Below are 22,029 nucleotides of genomic sequence, written 5' to 3'. Positions count from 1 at the left end.
TGTTGGCCCTTTTGCCTTCACTCTGCGGTCCAGCTCACCCCAAACCATCTCGATTGGGTTCAGGTCTGGTGACTGTGGAGGCCAGGTCATCTGGCGTAGCACCCCATCACTCTACTTCTTAGTCAAATAGCCCTTACACAGCCTGAAGGTGTGTTTGGGGTCATTGTCCTGTTGAAAAATAAATGATAGTCCAACTTAACGCAAACCGGATGGAATAGCATGCCGCTGCAAGCTGCTGTGCAAGATGTAGATGTGCAAGATGCTGGTTCAGTATGCCTTCAATTTTGAATAAATCCTTAACAGTGTCACCAGAAAAGCACCCCCACACCCTCACACCTCCTCCTCCATGCTTCACGGTGGGAAGCAGGCATGTAGAGTCCATCCGTTCAGTTTTTCTGCGTCGCACGAAGACACGGTGGTTGGATCCAAAGATCTCAAATTTGGACTCATCAGACCAAAGCACAGATTTTCACTGGTCTAATGTCCATCTCTTGTGTTCTTTAGCCCAAACAAATCTCTTCTGCTTGTTGCCTGTCCTTAGCAGTGGTTTCCTAGCAGCTATTTTACCATGAAGGCCTGCTGCACAAAGTCTCCTCTTAACAGTTGTTTTAGAGATGTGTCTGCTGCTTGAACTCTGTGTGGAATTGACCTGCTCTCTAATCTGAGCTGCTATTAACCTGCAATTTCTGAGGCTGGTGACTCGGATAAACTTATCATCCGCAGCAGAGGTGACTCTTGGTCTTCCTTTACTGGGACGGTCCTCATGTGAGCCAGTTTCTTTGTAGCGTTTGGTGGTTTTTGCCACTGCACTTGGGGACACTTTCAAAGTTTTCCCAAGACTGACTGACCTTAATTTCATAAAGTATCAGCTGTGTATCCACCAGACTGCACAACACAACTGATGGTCCCAACCCCATTTATAAGGCAAGAAATCCCACTTATTAAACCTGACAGGGCACACCTGTGAAGTGAAAACCATTTCAAGTGACTACCTCTTGAAGCTCATCAAGAGAATGCCAAGAGTGTGCAAAGCAGTAATCAAAGCAAAAGGTGGCTACTTTGAAGAACCTAGAATATAAGACATATTTTCAGTTGTTTCACACTTTTTTGTTAAGTATTTCATTCCACATGTGTTAATTCATAGTTTTGATGCCTTCAATGTGAATCTACAATTTCCATAAGACATAAAAATAAAGAAAGCTCTTTGAATGAGGTGTGTCCAAACTTTTGGTCTGTACTGTAAATAAATAGATATGAAAATATTTTCATATATATTGTTTCCCGTGATATTTTTCCCTCATGATCTCAGAAACTAAAACAAGGGCTAATGTTTTTACATTAGGGACAGCAAGCAGAGCAATGAAGTGTGCCACTTTACGCAACCTATCCACCACTATTAACCCCTTCACAACCGGCCGATTTTTCGCTTTCCGTTTTTTTTTTTCGCCATTCTTTTTCTGAGAGACGTAACTTTTTTATTTTTCAGTCAATATGGTCATGTGAGGGCTCATTTTTTGTGGAACGAGCTGTACTTTTAAATGAAACCATCAGTTTTACCATATGGTGTACTAGAAAACGGCAAAAAAATTCCAAATGCAGAAAAATTGCAAAAAAAGTGCGATAGCACTATTGTTTTTGAGATATTTTATTCACTGTGTTCACTATATGGTAAAACTGATGTGTGGGTGTGATGCCTTAGGTCAGTGCGAGTTCGTAGACACCAAACATGTAAAGTTTACTTTTATATAAGGGGTTAAAAAAAAATCGGAAGTTTGTCCGAAAAAAGTGGCGCATGTTTTACGCCATATTCCGTGACCCATAGCGTTCTCATTTTTCGAGATCTATGGCTCAATGACAGCTTATTTTTTGCGTCTCGAGCTGACGTTTTTAACGGTACCATTTTTGCGCAGATGCTACATTTTGATCGCCTCTTATTGCATTTTGCGCAAAAGTTGTGGCGACAAAAAACCATCGTTTTGGCGTTTGGAATTTTTTTGCCACTACGCCGTATACTGATCAGATTAATTGATTTTATATTTTGATAGATCGGGCGTTTCTGAACGCGGTGATACCAAATGTGTGTATATTTTTTCTTTTTTTAACCCTTTAATTTTCAATGGGGCGAATGGGGGGTGATTTGAACTTTTAGGTTTTTTTGTTTTTTTAATTTTTTAAAACTTTTTTTTTTACTTTTTTTTTTTTATTTTACTAGTCCCCCTAGGGGGCTATTGCGATCAGCATTCCGATCGCTCTGCAGTATCTGCTAATCACAGCTACAAAGCTGTAAACAGCAGATACGCTCTCTTTCTCTTTAGCTGTGCCGCTGGCACAGCGAAAGTGAAAGCAAGTCAGGTGTAGTACAAGAGTCATCTCATGACCCTGTGCTACCATGACAACTATCGGGAGTCACGTGATCGCGTCACGTGACTTCCGGTATCAGGCGGTAAGTAAATGTTTACTGCGATCGCGCTTATAATGGCGCTGTCACATATTGACAGTGCCATATAAGTGGTTAAACGGCACGAGCAGATAACGATTCTGCTTGTGCCTAGCAGGCACACATCTCAACTGTGAAAATCAGCTGAGATGTGTGCCGATCGCAGCATGATGCTGCCGGCAGACCGCGGGCAGTAACATTATGACCGCAAGGACGTAATTTTACGGCACGCGGTCGTTAAGGGGTTAAGATCATCATTTTACCAGCGGATGACAGAAGGTCAGTAATTAATAATATCTATAGCTACATTAGTATACATGGTCTGTTAGGTATAGACAAAGGTAGGAGAGACTCAGATGGATGAATATGTGGGGTCTTAGAACATGCGCAGATATTACAGGTAGACACAAAATCCACTATGTTCTTATGCAACCTAAGCCACAAAAACTGATGAGATAGGAGGTCAAAGGTTTCTTTATCACCTGGGAGTCCCACAAGGACTGAGTTATGATGCCTCTTTAAAATTTTTAGGTGCAATTGTAAGAGTACAAATAAATTCCCTGAGGGGCAAGAAGCAGGAGCATCCGCCTGAGCCTTCAACACCTCATTGTCGAGCTCAGAACATACAGCAGAGAAGTTCACCCTCTCCTGTAAAATAGAGACAGAGTCATCTAAGCTACCTCCCCCAGGGAAACTGCAGGATAAAGTGTCAGCTTTGACATTTTTCACCCTTTGATAAAATATTACCACAAAATTAAACCTGATAAAAAAAAAGGACTACCTAGCTTGTCTAGGATTAAGGCATTTAGCAGACTCAAGGTACAGAAGATTTTTTATGATCAGTAATCACAGTTACAGGGTTAAATTCCTCATCTAAGAAATTACACCATTTCTCAAATTCCAGTTTATGGGCATAAGTTCCCTAATGCCAATATCACAGTTCCTTTCAGCTGGCGACAACTTTTTTGAGAAAAAGGCACATGGATTCTACTTACTAGGAGATGGCCCTTGAGATAACACTGCCCCAACTCCCACTTCAGATGCATTAACCTCAAGAATAGGTAGTTGAGAGAGATTGAGTTGGATGAGCACAGGTGCTGTAGCAAAGCATCTGTTCAATGAAGAGAATGTCAGGCGTGCAAGGTCAGACCATCTCGAGAAGTCTGTACCCTTCTTGGTCATAACTGTGAGGGGTTTATCAATCGAAAAGAAGTTCTGGATGAATTTCCTGTAATAATTAGCAAACCACCAAAAGTGTTGCAGTGCTTTCAGATTTTCAGGACGATCCCACTCTAGAGCAGCACAGACCTTATCTGGATCCATCCGGAAACCAGCAGATGATACCAGAAGCCCAAAAATTGTACCTCCTGTACAGCGAACACACAATTTTCCAGATTAGCATACAGTTTATCATGTAATACGTGTAACACCTGCCTGATGTGTACTAGATGTGTTTTGAGGTCGGTTGAATAAACCATAATATCATCAAAATATACTAAAACAAATCTACCTACCAGGTGATGGAAAATGTCATTCACAAAATGTTGGAAACCGGAGAGGATATTTGTCAAACCGAAAGGCATGACCAGGTTTTCATAATGCCCTTCAGGCATGTTAAAGGTAATTTTCCACTCATCCCTTCTGTGATTATTATCAGATTGTAGGCCCCCCTGAGATGCAACTTGGAGAACCACTTAGCACCAACAGTTTAAATTAAATAAATCAGGAAGGAGAGGAAGAGGATCAGTGATGGCAATTAATCATGGATGGTAATTTCATTCACCTCGCAAAAGTCTAAACTGGGACGCAGATCTCCATCTTTTTACTTAACAAAATAATAACCCTGCTACCACATTAGAAGAGGAGTCTGATATGTCCCTTAGCAAGACTCTGCTATATAATTTTACATAGCATGACTTTCTGGGCCAGAAATATTTTACAACCTGGTCATGGGAAGTTTTCACAAGGGAGCAAGTTTACAGGATTTACAGGACAATCATATGCACGTTGGGGAGGCAAATCCTGTCTCCCCTTTTCTGAGAATACATCCATAAAATCAGACACAAATGAGAGTACCGCCTTAGCACAGAGGGGAAATCGATGACGGTATTCAGGCAATTATTCTTGCAGAATTCACTCCACCTGACTATCTCTCTAGAATGCTAGTCCACCACTGATATTGCATAACTAAGGGAAGGTCCAATATGATAGGAGTAGGGAGACCCTCCCAAACATAACAGCAAAGGAGCTCCTTGCAAAGAGCCCCTATGCGTAGGTTTATATTATGCACTTTCGTTAAACGTCCCTGGCCAAGAGGCACCGAGGTAATTGTGAACATGGAATTGAATTTAGCCAGCGTATTGCAGGAGAGCCATGAGTCTGTGCAAACCGAGAATCCAACATATTGACTCCATATTGGCTATCCAAATGGCCAGATATTATCTCAGTTTTGGTACCTATGATAACCTAATAATAAACTGAGACATACATGCGGAGAAAATATACACTGGAGATCAAAATTAGAGAGCAATGTATGCTGACTTGCTTTTTTCAGAAATAATGTAATCTACATTGATCAACATTTTAAGGTTTTTTGTAAGGGGTGCACCATGCCACTAGAACAGTGTTTTACAACAGATACAAAGTTTATCAACATAAAACCTTTATTTTGCCCAAATGTGATGATCATAAGTAGAGAACAACAATGAGTGTAGCACAGAGAAAGATTGTAACTAGTGATGGGCAGATCCGGACTGTAAAAGTCTGGATCCGCGGAGTTTCAAAGTTGTCCAGGTGCCGGGTGTTTGATCCGGATCTGGCACTTAGAAATAAAAAAAATAAAGGAAAATTAAAGAAAATAAGAATGAAGCAAGTGTTTCATACTTACCAAGGCTCCGTCGCAGCTTTACACTGCTCCAGTGCGGCTGTCACGCTGCTCCTGTGGCCTCTGTTCATCATTGCTCCTACATATGCACTGTTTTCCCTGCTTTCCCCGCCCACCAGCCAGCCTGGCCTCTGTGATTTGTTGCAGTCAGACATGCTCCTAGCCTGTGTGACAGCGGCTGCCTGCAACTAATCACAGGTGCTGTCTGGGTCATGAAGCAGGCCGCTCAGGCTGAGCAGAGTAGGACACATCACATCCAGCTCATGAAGCAGGCCATCCAGGCTGAACAGAGGAGGTCACATAGCGGGTGCAGCTCATCCTGAGTCACCTGTTTCATGAAGCAGGCTGCTCATGCTGAGCAGAGGAGAACACATCGCAGCCAACTCATGAAGCAGGCCACTCAGGCTGAGCAGAGGAGGACACATCACAGGCACAGCTCATCCTGAGCCGCCTGCTTCATGGTGCAGGCCGCACAGGCTGAGCAGAGGAGGACACATCGCGGGCGCAGAGATCTGCTCATTCCTCTTTACCCTATCTAGGGGTCTTACCCTATTATAAACAACTCCATGCCCATGTGGACTTAGAAAAAGAATGTGTATTCTAAACTGGGCTGTATTTTGAACATGCCCCCATCATGTGACAGATTACGTCATACCTGGAAGGAGCCCATACATTCTAACATCTACCTTTACTTTTAGTGCACGATCTAGACGCACGCAGCTCTGGAAGTGAATGCGTGATCTGGAAGAAGCTTGCCACCATGACACGGAGCTTTGGTGAATATACCGCATGCGCTTCTATCCCCCTATCCCTTCCAAAAACATTTTTAATCCCCAGATTCTGTTTCCGATAGACTTATATGGGTACCAGATTCCGGACCAGAACCGGATTTAAAAAAAATGAGCAAAAAATGTTTTTTTGCAAGTGCACTCACCTCTAATTATAACTAAATTTTCTGAAGGTAACAACAGTCACTAGTCAGTAGGATGTGTACAGGCCTTTGCTTTGAATGACTTTAGCACATCTACAGCCACAGGACATCACTAGTCTCTCATACTGCTCTGGTGTGATTTTGGTCCACTCTAATTCCAGTGTCTTCCACAGCTCTTTGACTGTTGTGAGTTTTCCAAGGATCCAGACTAAGAGGAAGCCCCCTTAACTGCATGGGTTCATCAGAGCTTATGGGAAGCCCTTCAGCATTAGGAAGTACAACAGGGAGGGGAGTCATCACAGGTCTATCTTTGAGACGTCTATCAATATATACGACCAGAGCCATGGTGGCCTCCAATGTCTCAGACGTCTCATGTAACACTAATGCATCCTTGAGTCTTTGTGACAGGCACTAGTTAAAAAAGCTTCTAAGGACTGGGTCATTCCACCTGGTGTCTGTGGCCCATCTCTGGAATTCAGAAAATAATTCCTTCACCAGCCGATCTCCATTCCATTATGGAACTTATGTAGCTGGGAGTCTGCAAGGGAGATCCAGTCAGGGTCGTCATAGAGGAGTCCTAGGGCCACAAAAAAGTCACAGACTGAAGCGACAGAGAGTGGGAAGAGAAAAGGCCCAAGATTGAGGGTTTCCCTGGAGAAGATTGATCACAATCTCCACCTCTTTTCCTCACTCCCAGAAGAGTGTGTGTGGAGCTTAAAATAAAGTTTGCAGGCTTCACAGGAAACAAAAAATATTTCCCGCCCTCCTGAAAATTATCCCAGAGCACCATCTTGGGTTCAGGTATAAAATAGATGGCTGCCAGACCAGAGGCCTGCTGCTGTGGCTGCAAAACCCTGGATTACAAATTTGCCTGATCAAAGGACAGGTTCTGCACCCATTCTGCAACGGCCTCCGCATGATTCATTTAAGGTCAAGGGGGGAAAAAAATGGGTCAGTTATAATGTCACACAGTGACCACTGAGGTTCTGTCAGGAATAAGGTAACCCCCACTTTGCCCTGCAACAAATAGGGTACACCACCAACCTTATACACTCACCTGAGACTTTTACCTGCATTCCATAACATCTCTACATGAGTTCTTTCACTCTTTCGCTGATCACATGCCTAGGCCCAACTTGCCCTGAACTCACACTGGCTAGTAACAAAGCCGCAATGAGCACTAGTCTCACCACTACAATAATCCAACAGAAGTGTAGAACAACAAATAGGGGGACTAGACACAAAAGGAAAACACTCCAAGCAATTCCAATGCAGCTAACACCACAGCTGTAATTGTCAGCAAACTTCAGCTTCTTCCAGAGACTGGCTCCCTCCAAAATGGATAGCTTAGATATGAGAATCTATAACTGACATCAGATGTTAAGACATGTGAGTTTTTATAGCAAAGGGGAGTGGTCATAAAAAGCTGCACCTGGAATTAAGACTCAAAAGGATAGCCAGATAGTTAAAAGTCCTTAATCCCTACAGCACCAAAGGAAAGCAACTACATTTAAACATAAGATGCATACCTGTGTAAAATAAGGCACTGTGACCTTCTGGTCACAGATCCTCCAGAGATCCCTCCAGAGCGGGGTACACCCATGACAGTTGCTGCATGCTGCGCACTGCTGAGTGCCGTATCCCTGCTCCCGATTATCCTCCTCACTGTTCATACAGAAGGAAGGAGGAGGGTGTGCAAGTACTGTATCTGTGCCTCGCCTCCTGGTACTTACACTATTGCCACAGTTAAACTTGAGAAGATCCACTTAGCTTGAGTCTATAGCAGTGTATGAGGTCACTGCCTCTTGCCAGTTCAGCTATGATTTTAATAATTGGTTATCAAAAGGCTTTACATGTCAACATTTTATGGTATCTTTCTTTTTTTGGGGTGGGGCGATCATGTTCTCTGGAGAAGCTATCACCCTGTTTGAACTGATTGTCACACCAGAGGATACACAATTGTATTCCTAAAATATGTCCCATAAGTAAATTTGGCATCATAATCCAATCATCAGCCCCAGAACTTACATTTATTTATTTTATGATTCCTTAATTTATATGAATAACTAGCTGTAGTACGGCATTACCCGGGATAGTAACTTAGGCTACTTTCACACATCAGTTTTCTGTATTCAGGTACAGTCCTTTTTTTTTCCGTATCCAACGTTTCCGGTTTTGTTGTGCAAACCGGACCCACCGGATCCGGTTTTACGCGGATCCGTTGGTGCCGGATCCGGAATAAAACGGATCCGGTGGGTCCGGTTTGCATCTGTTTTGCATCCGTTCTGTCTGTTTTTTTACGGATCCGTTTTTTAAACACTAAACAAACAATTAACGCGTTCCGTATTCTGATTGGCTATTGGGAAAATATAGTATATATACAGTTTTTTGAAGCATATATTACAGAATGAAGACAGAGACAATCAGAAACCATGGATGTTATTCTTGCAAATATCACAAAGATCACTGCAGATTTTATATTTGAGGCAAATCGCTTGGCTATCATCGTCAGAGAAAAGGAGCGACAGCGACTGAGGCGTCAGCGACATCGACGCTTTTGGATCCATCCCCTGACTGCCCAGAGACTGACACGTGGGGTGTTTTCAACCCTATACCTGGAGCTCCGTGGAAACAATGAAAAATTCACAAGCTATGTCCGGATGGCAGTGAATAATTTTGACGTCCTCCTTGGCCTTGTTGCGGACAACATACGTAAAACGGACACCTACAGCCGGTTCTCTATAACACCCGAGGAGCGTTTGCTGGTTACGCTTAGGTAAGTTTTTTTTTTTAATTGTATCCTCCTGTTAAATTGACTTTTAACTGTAATGTGTTTGCTATTATTTTTTTATAATTATTGTCTTTCCTTTACAGATTCCTTGCAACTGGAGAGTCGCTTTCGTCCCTTCACTACCAGTTTCGACTAGGAATTTCCACCATCTCGGGAATCATTAGAGACACTTGCCAAGCCTTGTGGGATTGCCTCCATGAGGATTTCATCCCCCAGCCCACCAGGGACAGATGGCTTGCAATTGCCGAACAATACTACAACATTTGTCAGTTTCCAAATTGCCTTGGCTCAGTGGACGGCAAACATATAAGAATTGTGAAACCTGCAGCTTCGGGGTCTGAATACTACAATTATAAAAAGTATTTCTCAATTGTCCTAATGGCAATAACGGATGCGGACTACAAATTTATCTCAGTGGACATTGGCGCATATGGGAGATCCAATGACTCTCAGGTCTTTAAAATGTCCCCAATGGGGCGGCGAATCTATGGGAATACTTTTGATTTCCCTCCTGCAAGACCTCTTCCTGGCACATGTGAGCCCCCAATGCCCTTTGTTTTTGTGGCCGACGAAGCCTTTCAACTCTCCCAACATCTATTAAAGCCATATGCAAGCCGTGGATTGACGCAAACAAAAAAAATATATAATTACCGATTATCCAGAGCCAGAAGAATGGTGGAATGCTCCTTTGGGATACTAACCAGCAAATGGCAAGTCTTGTTAACAGCGATTAATTTAAACATTGAAACTGTTGATGAAATAGTGAAAGCATGTGTTGTACTACACAATTTTGTTTTAACAAAGGAACCTTTGTCCTTGGATGACCAGAGTTTGGAATCCACCTCTTTGACTGACTACACCAGTCCTGGATTTAGGAGTAGTGTTGCCTGTTCAACAATACGTGACAAATATGCTGACTATTTTGTGTCCCCAGAAGGTAGAGTAGATTGGCAAGATCAAATGGTATAAGATTTTTCTTTAGTTTTATAACAAATAAAAATAGTTAAAAATAAATTAAAAAATATCTTGTTAACCTTGTTAATTTTAATCTTTGAATCTCTTTAAAAATTTGTAATTTTTACACCGTCAAATTACAACGTTATGTTTTTGTATTACCTTATTATTAACTTAACTTGCAAAATAATATTCCCCCCCAAAAAAAACAAGAACAAATAAATACTTTTCAACAAAAATCTTTTATTTTTTATTACATAGATAAATAAATTATAAATTTGTATATCTTGGGCTTGGGGTGGAGATAGTACTGGAGGGGCTGACAGATGGGAACACACGCACAGTTGGAGTATTGAGGGTGGAAAGTGGTGTTGGTGGTGGTGGTGGGGAAGTAACAGAAGGTGAAGGTGTGGTTGAGAAACCAAGAGGGAAACCAGGAGATGGGATGGGATTTGATAAGGATTGAGGGGTGGAGTGGAGGGATTGGGAGACAGAAGAGGTGGCGGGTGAATTAGTGGCTTGAGTTGGGGTCATGATGGGTGTGGAAGGCGAGATGTGGTAGTGGGTAGGAAGTGTAGGGGCAGATGTGGTTGGGAGCTGGTACTGGGCAGCAGGCTGGTACTGGGCAGCAGGCTGGTACTGGGCAGCAGGGGGAGTAGGGACAATGGCTGGAGGGGGGGCAGGTGCTGGAGGAGGGGTGGGTGGAGGTGGTTGGGAGGAAACCTGCGCCAGAGCCTGCTGTGTGGCTTGCATTACATGCATCTGCTGGTCAGGAGATAGCTTTTCCATGCGCTCTAGTACGGCTTGAAAAAAACAATGATTGGGTGATTTACTTGCATCTAAATGCAGCCTGTCCAGACGCGTGCACAATTCGTGTGTATTTTTATCCATATTGGCCTTTATGAAGCTAAAACCAGAACTATTTTGTTCTGCTAATAATTTAATGGCGTTCTGGAAGGCTGCATTTAGATGCAAGAACTCGGGCGCATAGTTCTTTTCCTGACCCCTATGACGCTGACGCCCAGAACCCAAAGGTGTTCTACTGAGGGCAGCAGTGTCAGAGGGGTGGGGTAGGGGAAAAGCTATCTCGTCACCAGCAGCTTCAGGTAATGAAGTCTCACGGGAAGCTCCAGCGCAGGTGGATGGGACAGATGTAGATGAAAGGGAAGGTTCAGATGGGTGGGGTCTGTGCCTGTGTTCCCCAGTGGCGGACTGTTCAGGGATCGCTCCTGCCGGGTTCGATGCAGGCTCCCGAGTGCTGCAGACGGTGCTGTTAAAAAGAGGAAAAACAAAACAATAATTAATTTAATTGCTATACATTGGCACTGACTAAAAAAAAAGGCAAAAAAAATCAGACATAAAATATTATACTTTGTACATATTGTGGGGAATATTTACCTTCTGCACACCATAGTTGTCCGGAGGAACGACAACGCTCTAAAGTAACGGTATTTCGATCTGCGTCCTCCGGATCCACTCGGGGCCTGCATCTCTTGATTCAACTCCTTTTTGAAGCGATCCCTGATAGACCGCCACCGCTTCTGAAGTTTGTCACCTGAAAGTGGAAAGAACAAAGTGGTTAGTATACAACACATTACATCCTGCAGCATAACCTACTGAACTGTGAATACTTACGCGCTTTCTTCTGGCCACGAGAATTGAGCTCCCCCCAACCTTCTATCGCTGCGTGGCATACCTCGTCCCAGAGTCGACGGGTTACGATAGAATCAGCGTGGCGGCGGTCAGCCATGTTCCACAGCGGCTCCCTCTCTCTAACTTCATCGATGAGGAGGTCGATGTTGATAAATCCGGCCTCCTCACCGTCAGAATCGGGAGCACGCTGTGATGCCTGTTCAAAGAAAGAAAAAAGAAATTAAAAAAAAAAAAAAATTAGACAGAAATTCACACAGACATGAAAAAAAAAAAAAAATAAAAAAAAAATCTTACACTATGACCACGGCCACCTCGACGACGACCCTGGGACGGTCTTGGGGGAGCTCTATCGTGAGCCCTAGAAGTTGAAGCCTTTAGTGAAGAAAAAAAAAAACCATTATTTACTTATGTGTTTGGTGTGCTGTGGTAAACAATTCCTGTATGAAACTTACACTATGACCGCCCGCTCCGTGTATTTCTCCACCCCTTCCGTCCTCTTCTGGCAGCATCTCCTGTGATGTTTCTGCCACCTGTGTAAATGTCGTTTATTTAAAAAAGTTTTTTTTTTTTTTTTAAAAAAAACACCAAAATAAAAAAAAATATATACCTCAGTTTGTGAACAGGAGGGCGGGCTACCAGAAGACGACATCTCTTTTTATTACAGGCCTCGCTTACACACCAACTGGCTGGACCAATCTGACCGCAACACTGCACCTGTAAAAAAAGAGAAAAAAAATGTCTAAGTACATGTACGCAGCTCAGAACAGTGATCTGTGGACAGTACTGTGGACATTACCTCAGGAACACTCTCCTCCCCAGAAATGCACACCGGGACAGAACACAACGTACACACCAACTGGCTGGACCAATCTGACCGCAACACTGCACCTGTAAAAAAAGAGAAAAAAATGTCTAAGTACATGTACGCAGCTCAGAACAGTGATCTGTGGACAGTACTGTGGACATTACCTCAGGAACACTCTCCTCCCCAGAAATGCACACCGGGACAGAACACAACGTACACACCAACTGGCTGGACCAATCTGACCGCAACACTGCACCTGTAAAAAAAGAGAAAAAAAATGTCTAAGTACATGTACGCAGCTCAGAACAGTGATCTGTGGACAGTACTGTGGACATTACCTCAGGAACACTCTCCTCCCCAGAAATGCACACCGGGACAGAACACAACGTACACACCAACTGGCTGGACCAATCTGACCGCAACACTGCACCTGTAAAAAAAGAGAAAAAAAATGTCTAAGTACATGTACGCAGCTCAGAACAGTGATCTGTGGACAGTACTGTGGACATTACCTCAGGAACACTCTCCTCCCCAGAAATGCACACCGGGACAGAACACAACGTACACACCAACTGGCTGGACCAATCTGACCGAAACACTGCACCTGTAAAAAAAGAGAAAAAAAATGTCTAAGTACATGTACGCAGCTCAGAACAGTGATCTGTGGACAGTACTGTGGACATTACCTCAGGAACACTCTCCTCCCCAGAAATGCACACCGGGACAGAACACAACGTACACACCAACTGGCTGGACCAATCTGACCGCAACACTGCACCTGTAAAAAAAGAGAAAAAAAATGTCTAAGTACATGTACGCAGCTCAGAACAGTGATCTGTGGACAGTACTGTGGACATTACCTCAGGAACACTCTCCTCCCCAGAAATGCACACCGGGACAGAACACAACGTACACACCAACTGGCTGGACCAATCTGACCGAAACACTGCACCTGTAAAAAAAGAGAAAAAAAAATGTCTAAGTACATGTACGCAGCTCAGAACAGTGATCTGTGGACAGTACTGTGGACATTACCTCTTCCCTGGAGCACTGGACTGGAGGACAGCAGAACTTGAAGTCAGGAACGAACGGCAGGAGGTGTGTAGAATGTGCTGGATCCTTTTATAAGTTTTGTGATAATGAAAAAAAAATTTGCACATGCTCTGTTTACCAAACCGGATGCGGTCACCGCATCCGGTTTAAACCGCATTGCGCCGGATCCGGCATGCATAGACAACCATTGTATACAATGCCGCATTGTACCGGATCCGGCAGAATGCGGTTTTTTTAAGGGGCAAAAAAACGTTACATGACACGTTCTATCCGGCCGCCGCATTTAATTATTTTGCCGCATCCGGAAAAAACCGGATGCACCGCAAAGCAATCAGGTACAATCCGGTTACAATGCAAGTCTATGGGGATAAACCGGATGCGATACCGGATCCGTTTTATCCTTTTTTTTCCGGATTGTACCTGATGGCAAAAAACTGATGTGTGAAAGTAGCCTAAGTCTCTCTCTCACACTCTCTCTGTCTCTCTCCTACTCTCCCTTTCTCCCACTCTCCCTTTCTCCCACTCTCCCTTTCACCACCAAAATCATATTAACTGATACATAAGCTATGTTATACTAAGAATGTCTTCCGTTGCCTATAGCAACCAACGAGAGCTCCTATTAACGACCTGTAGCAAAATAGATGCAGAGCTGTGATTGGTTGCTATAGGCCACCTGATAAATATCCAGGCTTATTGTCAAAACCGCCAATATATTACCTCACATATCCAAACAGTAAGTAAGCATTTTTTTTAGCAAATAACTAAACCGTAGGGTTAAAATTTCTCCTCAAAACATAGTCTATGATGCTGTGCAAAATTTTGTGATTGTAAATGTGATGATACAGATTCCTTTAGCGGACATACATACATACATACACTCAGCTGTATATATTAGAAATAATCTTGGGATTATTACTTTTGTCTTTATACAATGTTCAGAGCATTAGTGATTGTGAAAAGTAACTTATGAAGTACTTTGTAGCAATGAAAATAAGTATTCATACCATATGCTATAATATTCTATATCTTTCATATAATGCTTCATAACTATGACAGTTAAGGCTGCTTTACACGAGTCGATCTATTGTGCGATGCATCGTTGGGGTCACGGATTTTGTGACGCACTTCCGTCATTCGTAACGACATCTTCTCATGTGACAGCTCCTTGCGAGTCCAACCGATGCCTAATCGTTTGAAATTCGGCCATCGTGTACTCATCGTTTAATTCCATAAAATCGTTCATTTTAGTCTTCATGAACGACACATTGCAAAGTGTGACACCGTGTAATCGGCCATCCTCGTAGTTGTTTGTGACATCAGTAAACATTCAGGGCGTATTTGTGGTTTTAAATAATCACGCCTAATCTAATCGGATTGGTTGTAGCAGATGCGTTTTGATTGGTTATTACTGTTATAAAATACGGAGCTGTAGTCATGATGTGTCAACATTCAGCCTTGGCGTCATGCACAGTGTTTTTTAGTGCATTACTCCTAATTTTTCTTACGTTTGTTTGTTCGCTGCCAATCGCCCCATTTTGTGACTCCTGAATGGAAAGCATACTTGTTGATGACCTTGGAATCTCTTGATCTCTTGTGAAGTCAAGTAGATCAAAATACCACAGCCGTGGGACATAAAGATCGGCAGTCGCAGCCCCTGAACGTCGTGACTCCTCGACTTTATTGAGTTCCTTTTTATATACAGTGCGTATTCCTTGTATTTTTTTCTTGATAAGATTTACATCCACAGGCTCATTAGGAAAATGGTTTTTATAGATACTAATCAGATCCGCATAAGCTGCTTGTTTGATGCGTTTGTTACTATATACAGGCGATTTAATTTTCCAAAGACAGGTTAATGTGCGATATTTTTCAATGAAATCACGCAAAAATAATTCGTTTTGATGAGCCGTCATCTGTGCAGGAATATATGTGAACATTTTATTTTACACTGTTATAAGAAACATGTAATCTTTTTGTTTTTGTAAACGAAAAAAAAACAAAAATTAACAAAAAAACCAAAACCTTATTATGTTGCAAAAAACATAATACACGATAAAACATACAAAAAAAACCCAAAACCTTAAGAGACACATTGTGAACGGCTAAATAACACAATAAAAAAACCTTAAAAAAACAAAACTAACCCACCTTTTGAAGATAGATACTCTGAAATCGACATAAACCAGACCACAAACAAAAAACAAGACTGATGCTCAGGACACACGAGGCAACAAAGACGGACGCAGAAGAGAAACAATATATATGGGATCTAACCAATCAACCACATTAGCAGAACTGGATTGAGCAGGTCAGAAGAATTCAGGGCGTGCAACAATCCAGACAACGTCACGGAGGGCTGTATAGTTTGCCTAATTACGCCCATACAAAAGACAGATTGACCAAAGAAAAACATGTGTGAAGCCTTTTGGACGTCCGCCATGGCCAATCAATATATCGATGAGCGCTTTGGGGTCGTTTAACAACACTCAACGTGTGACACATGGACAACTACCTATCAGCGATGCCAAACAAAAAAAAAAAAAGACTTTGCCAAAGAAATCGCACGATGGATTGGCTCGTGTAAAGCAGCCTTTATCCTGTATTAATCCCGTAACAACTATCATGTCATAATAAATGGTATTATCCCATAGAAATGTCAGCACAGCCAATTCATAAACAAGAAATGCCAACCTAAACTACAGCTCGATAAGAAGATGCCCTGGAAATGCTAAGTTATTGTACAGTACTAACTGCCTGTTGGCATCTCCAAGAGAGAATGGCGGAAGGAACACCTGGGCAGATACTCGACTCATGTGAATTTAATGAGAGATGGAGAAGCCTGTCACCTCGACTGATGGATGGACAGAAGAAGTGAAGGAATTCTCTGTCTCGATCTTTTTATTTGGCAGCCTGCGGGACTAGGAAGCATATAAGTGATGATAACAGTTTCTTTCTAAAATGTATTGCAAATGCTTCCTGTGCTAATGGGAATCTGATGCTATGGAGATTTGAGCAGAAAATAGAGTAGACTAGTAGAAATGTTATTTATACCCACATATATACATATATTGTAGCAGTATAGATACTAGGAGGGGAGTTTATCACAGGTGTGATAAATCTGCAACCAAGATGTATTTTGGCAGGGAGAACATGAACATATGGGCACTTGTACGGTATGTAAATTGGTGTGATGGGCCACTGAAGGGTTAACCACTGCTAATCTCTTCCATATTTCCAATAATTTGAAAAGAATTTAAAAATTGAATGTCTAGTTTTGCGATTTAGTTGATGATATTTGCGATGAAATGAAAATCATTACCATGGGAACAATAACGGAGTGATAATGATATGTATGAAATGGAAAGTGTTATCCAATTAGTGGATACCTATATGTCATGTGTAGATTCTATAAATCTATAAAAATAACAAAATCAATCTAGAACATCTATGAATCTATAAAGTGTCTTTAACCCTTTACCTCTGTAGCCAATTAAAGTTTTTGTTCTTTCGATTTCCCTCCCCCTTATTCCAGATGTCATACCTTTTTATTTTTCTATCGATATAGTCATATGGGGGCTTTTTTGTTTTTCAGGGCGAGATGGAATTTTTTTTTACTTCTTTTCCAGTACATTACATGGGAAAATGAGTTGTGTCATTCAAAACTACAAGTTATGTGAAATGTGAAAAAAAAAATGTGATTCACCCATTGTTTTTTGGGTTGATTGATTATAATTATGGTGATACCAATCTTGCAAAGATTTTTTTTTTCATTTACGCAGAGAAAAAAAATCAGGTTTGTAAAATAAAATAAAAAAGCCTCATACAACTATAGACAATAAATATATGAAGGGTCTAGGAAAAATGGCGACACAAACAAATATTTTCAAGTGGTGAGCCTGTGCTTTTATTGAAATCAATTTGAGGTTGCTGTAATGTTTTAAGTATTTATTGCATTTTTTAGGGAGGAGTAATGATCGAAAAACCCATAATTTTGGCTTCTTAATTTTTTTTTTTCTTTATGGCTTGTACCATTCAGGTTAATTAAGCCATAGGACATCTTATAAATAAGTAGGTATGATAAAATGTATAATTGGTGGAGGAAGGTTGAACTAGATGGACCTAGATCTTTTTTCAACCTATGTAACTATGTAAAAATGACTACTGTATATCTATAACCCCTTCCCAATTGGGCAATTTACTTTTTTGTGTTCAGTTTTCATTCCTTTCTTCCAAGAACCATACATTTTTATTTTTATGTTGGCTTAGCCATATGATGACTTGTCTTTACAATGTTTACAAATTAGGCTTTATTAATTTCTTTATTTGGATAGATTGAACTTTAACAGATGCGGCAATACTAAATATGTTTATTTATTATATTATTTTTTATCCTTTTAATGGGGGAAAGGGATGTGATTCAAATAATGTTTTCCTTTTTAAAAAACTTTTATTTTTTAATGTGTTTTTTTAGGTTTACTATTATCACTCGATAGCTTATACGATATGATGTCCAAGAAGTAGAAATCTGCGGCAGACACCATCCAGTATTCCAAAGTGTTTTACTCCATCATAAAGTGCAGTTAAAAGTAGCGGGGAGAGAGCCGGGCCCCCTAATGGACAACAGCCGTTTCGCACTTCCTTGTGCTTCAACGGGTTCCATCAAGGAAGTGCGAAACAGCCATTGTCCATTAGGGGGCCTGCACCCAGCTCTCGCCCCACTACTTTTAACTGCACTTTATGATGGAATAAAGCACTTTGGAATACTGGATGGTGTCTGCCGCAGATTTCTACTTTTTGGACAGCAGTTTGGATTTTCTCTTTCCTTGTCTGCGTGCACCCATTACCGTTGTTTCCATAAGGAGGACTGACGCTGATAAATCCATTGACAAGGTATTGCACGGTTTGATGAAGAAACCGCTACTGCATATTATATTTGCTTATACGATATCCTACAATACCACAGTATTGTACTATACAGTAAAATTGTAGTTTACCTTTGGAGTTCAGCAAGTGACTGAGCTTCGCAGGAAGACTAAGATTGCTATCATAAGGGCCTTCATCAGAATCGCGACTGCCATGGTAACACATTGGTCACTGCGATCATGTCAAAGGGGGTTGTTGGAAACCAGACTGTGTACGCAGAAGCACTGATGCAATTTAATGCGGCTATCATTGATGGAAAGAGGCATTAAAGGGACTAAATTAAAGTGATCAAACCATGCTTTGGTCACTGTAGATAAAGGCAGTTGTCAGCTATGTAACATGGTGTGGACACAACTCCTGATGCAGCACCATAGATTAGGATCCAACATATGTGCTATTAAGTCCTATGCCTGGAAGAGTTTAAACACTCGAGACATTTTTTACTTTATATTACTGAAAAAATCTATCACATGAGTATAAAAAGGAAAAAAATCTAAAGTGACGGGCAAAAGGGAAACAATGATTTAAAGTTTTGACTTTTAGGCTCCAGATTTCACCATCCACTACAGATTTGAGCTTGAGACTACTATAATTTTATAGACAATCAGCATGGCTATCTCATACATAAATTTAGCATTGCTTATTTCTGCAGATTCTTGTCATGTTACTGCATTGTTACTGCATTGTTACTGTCTTGCTCCTGGTGTTTGAATTTTTTTTTCTTACTGTATACTACAAATTACAACCTGTTCTCACATTCCCTTACAGATCAGTGTTTTTATTTGACTGATTCACAAGTGAAAGGTCATTGCTTTGAATCAAGGAGCAGCCATTAAGATTTCCCAAGAAAAGTGAAACAGCATTATTTAGTTGATCGATATTGGTCTTTTGGTCAAGAAAATTACCAAATTGCATCATGGGTGGCACAGTGGCTCAGTGGTTAGCACTGCAGTCTTTCAGCGCTGGGGTCCTGGGTTCAAATCCCACCAAGGACACCATCTGCAAGGAGTTCATATGTTCTCCCCATGTTTGCATGGGTTTCCTCTGGGTTCTCCGGTTTCCTTTCACACTCCAAAGACATACAGATAGGGACTCTAGATTGTGAGCCTCAATGGGGAGAGTGTTGCCAATGTATGTAAAGCGCTGTGGAATTAATAGCACTATATAAATGAATAAAATTATTATTATGTGAGTGCAATGACAGTTGTAAAAATATGAAATAAAGTCCATCCATCAATTTAAAAGCCAGGAGTAAAGGCCCCGTTACACACAGAGATAAATCTTTGGCAGATCTGTGGTTGCAGTGAAATCATGGACATATTGTTCATTTTGTACACAGCCACAAACCTGGCACTGATTGTCCACAATTTCACTGCAACCACAGATCTGCTACAGATTTATCTCTGTGTGTGACAGGGCCTTTAGACTACCAGGTAAAATATCGAAGTCTAACACATTGAGAAAGTGAAGGAAATGGCAAATTCGGTGGAGAAAGCCTAATAATATGGGGTTGTTTCACAACCAAAAGTATTGGATACTTGACCAGAATTGATGGGGTCTCAATGCTGATCTTTATGTGACTATCCTACAAGACAAGTTACTTCATACATTTGAGTACTATGGGTATGAAAAGGGCGACATAGTGTTCCAGCAAGACAATGGCCCGAAGCATATGTTGACAATGGCAAAGAAGTAGTTCATTGACAATGAAGTAGAGGTGCAGGATTGGGCCCCACTGTCCCCAGACCTCAACCAAATCAAATACTTGTGTGTAGAGTTGAAGAAAAAGCTATATACATGCCCAAGTGGGTTGATCAGTATGCACCATCATTGGGAATGTGTAGAAGAGACTAGGAATAGATTTTGGTCAAGACATGCATGTGTCATAAGGGTAACATAGTAACTGGGAACAGAGGCTCCTAAACTGGCCCTCAGGCTCAGGGGCCCTAACAGTCCCTTATCACAGTGGTAATTCTGAAGGTGAAGAGGTCTGGACAATCAGTGTAGACCTGACTCCTGATCAGCCCCAGGTCTAATACACCCTCACACCAAACCAGGAGAGGGTTGGGACTGGAATGGTAAATCCCCTACAGAAAGACAGACTGGGGGGAACCCAAACACAAATTCCCAGCAATCACTCACAGAGGTATAGACAAAAAGTACTCAAGAGGAAATAAAGAAAAGAAATAATCAAAAGCTATTATCAGAAAGGAGGAGGAGAATCCACCATCTTTTAAAGGGTGGAGACAGCTGTGATAGATCTCCAGAAACCCATGACTCTAGCAGCAATTCACAGGCCAGCAGAAATTAACTACTGCTAGACTGATCATTAGTAAGCACACAACAGGTTGACGCTCTGCTCTTAGTGAGCAACTCCATAGCCCCTGGTGGTGTTTCGAGATTCTGCAGTGTGAAAGGGTCAGAAGGCGCCATGACACCTGTTGAGTTTAGCGCTGAACACTGTTTGACAGCTTGAATTTGATCAAGAGCATTCCTGGAACAAATTCAGGCAGTGTTCAAAACCACCTGTGGATTTACAAAATACTAACAAAATAATAAAAATTAAAATTTAGATTTGTAGGAGCAAAACGGTAACAATGCAGTGACATGACAACAATCTCCATAACTAACCATATTCCAAGTTTTTGCATGTCAAATTTATGTATGAGATAGCCAAGATGATTGTCTATAAAATGAAGGTAGTCTTGTAGTGCCCCAGGGGGCAGGCGGTCAGCCTACTCATCGCCGGGTTGTTTTGGGTCAGGTCAGGTGTTGTCATGGGGTGGCCATGCCCAGTTCAGTTGCCCCGAAGCATCCAGTTAAATGGTGGGGGAAGCGGGGTATTAGGGAAAGTTTGTCGTATCGCCACCTGTGGTACGCAGCCAGTAGTAGCCGCCACTACAGAATTCCTCTCCGGGGCAGGTATTAATGCAGCCAGGATGATATTGCTCCCCACAGGCAGAGCGGGCCCTGGGTGGATGACGAGGGAGAAGGTAATTGCCGATGGCATATAAGCGCTGCGGCGCCAGTAAGGACGAGCCAATAAAGTCTCTGCGGGTTCAGGGTGTAGTTTACTCACAACTTCAGCTGCCAGCCCGGTCACACTGGTCACCGCCATTGATGGGCTCAGGTCTATCACGAATCCGCGGGAGGTCAGAACCGGTCCGGTAGTCTGTGGGCCCTTCCTCACTGCTCTTTGTAGTGCGGGTCCCTGTGGCTTGAAACACTTAGAGTCCCTTCTGTACTAGGTAGAGTACTGTTCCCTATGCCAGTAGCGGGGATCCCCTTGAGTCTGACCGTGATCTAGGCCCCGGGAGTCCTATATGCCACTTGGCTCTGGAAAATTGGGTGGTTGAAGAAGCATGGAACGTCTCCATCCGGCAGAATCTGGTGATGCAACGTGGAATTGCACCACTCTAGGGTGCTGCACCCTGAACAGCGCTGGTCCTGGGAGAACTGACACGGTATCCTCCTCAACAACCATTAAACTCCTATGTCCCACATGTGCTACCGGGAAAGATGTCTGCTCACTCTCACTCCTGCTGGAGAACTCTCTGAAGTTGTAAACTGTGTGTGTGTGACTCCTACCTCCCCCTGG

This window comes from Anomaloglossus baeobatrachus, chromosome 1 (genome assembly GCF_048569485.1).
Source record: "Anomaloglossus baeobatrachus isolate aAnoBae1 chromosome 1, aAnoBae1.hap1, whole genome shotgun sequence".
Lineage (NCBI taxonomy): Eukaryota > Metazoa > Chordata > Amphibia > Anura > Aromobatidae > Anomaloglossus > Anomaloglossus baeobatrachus.
Note: the sequence above shows the minus strand (reverse complement) of the source record.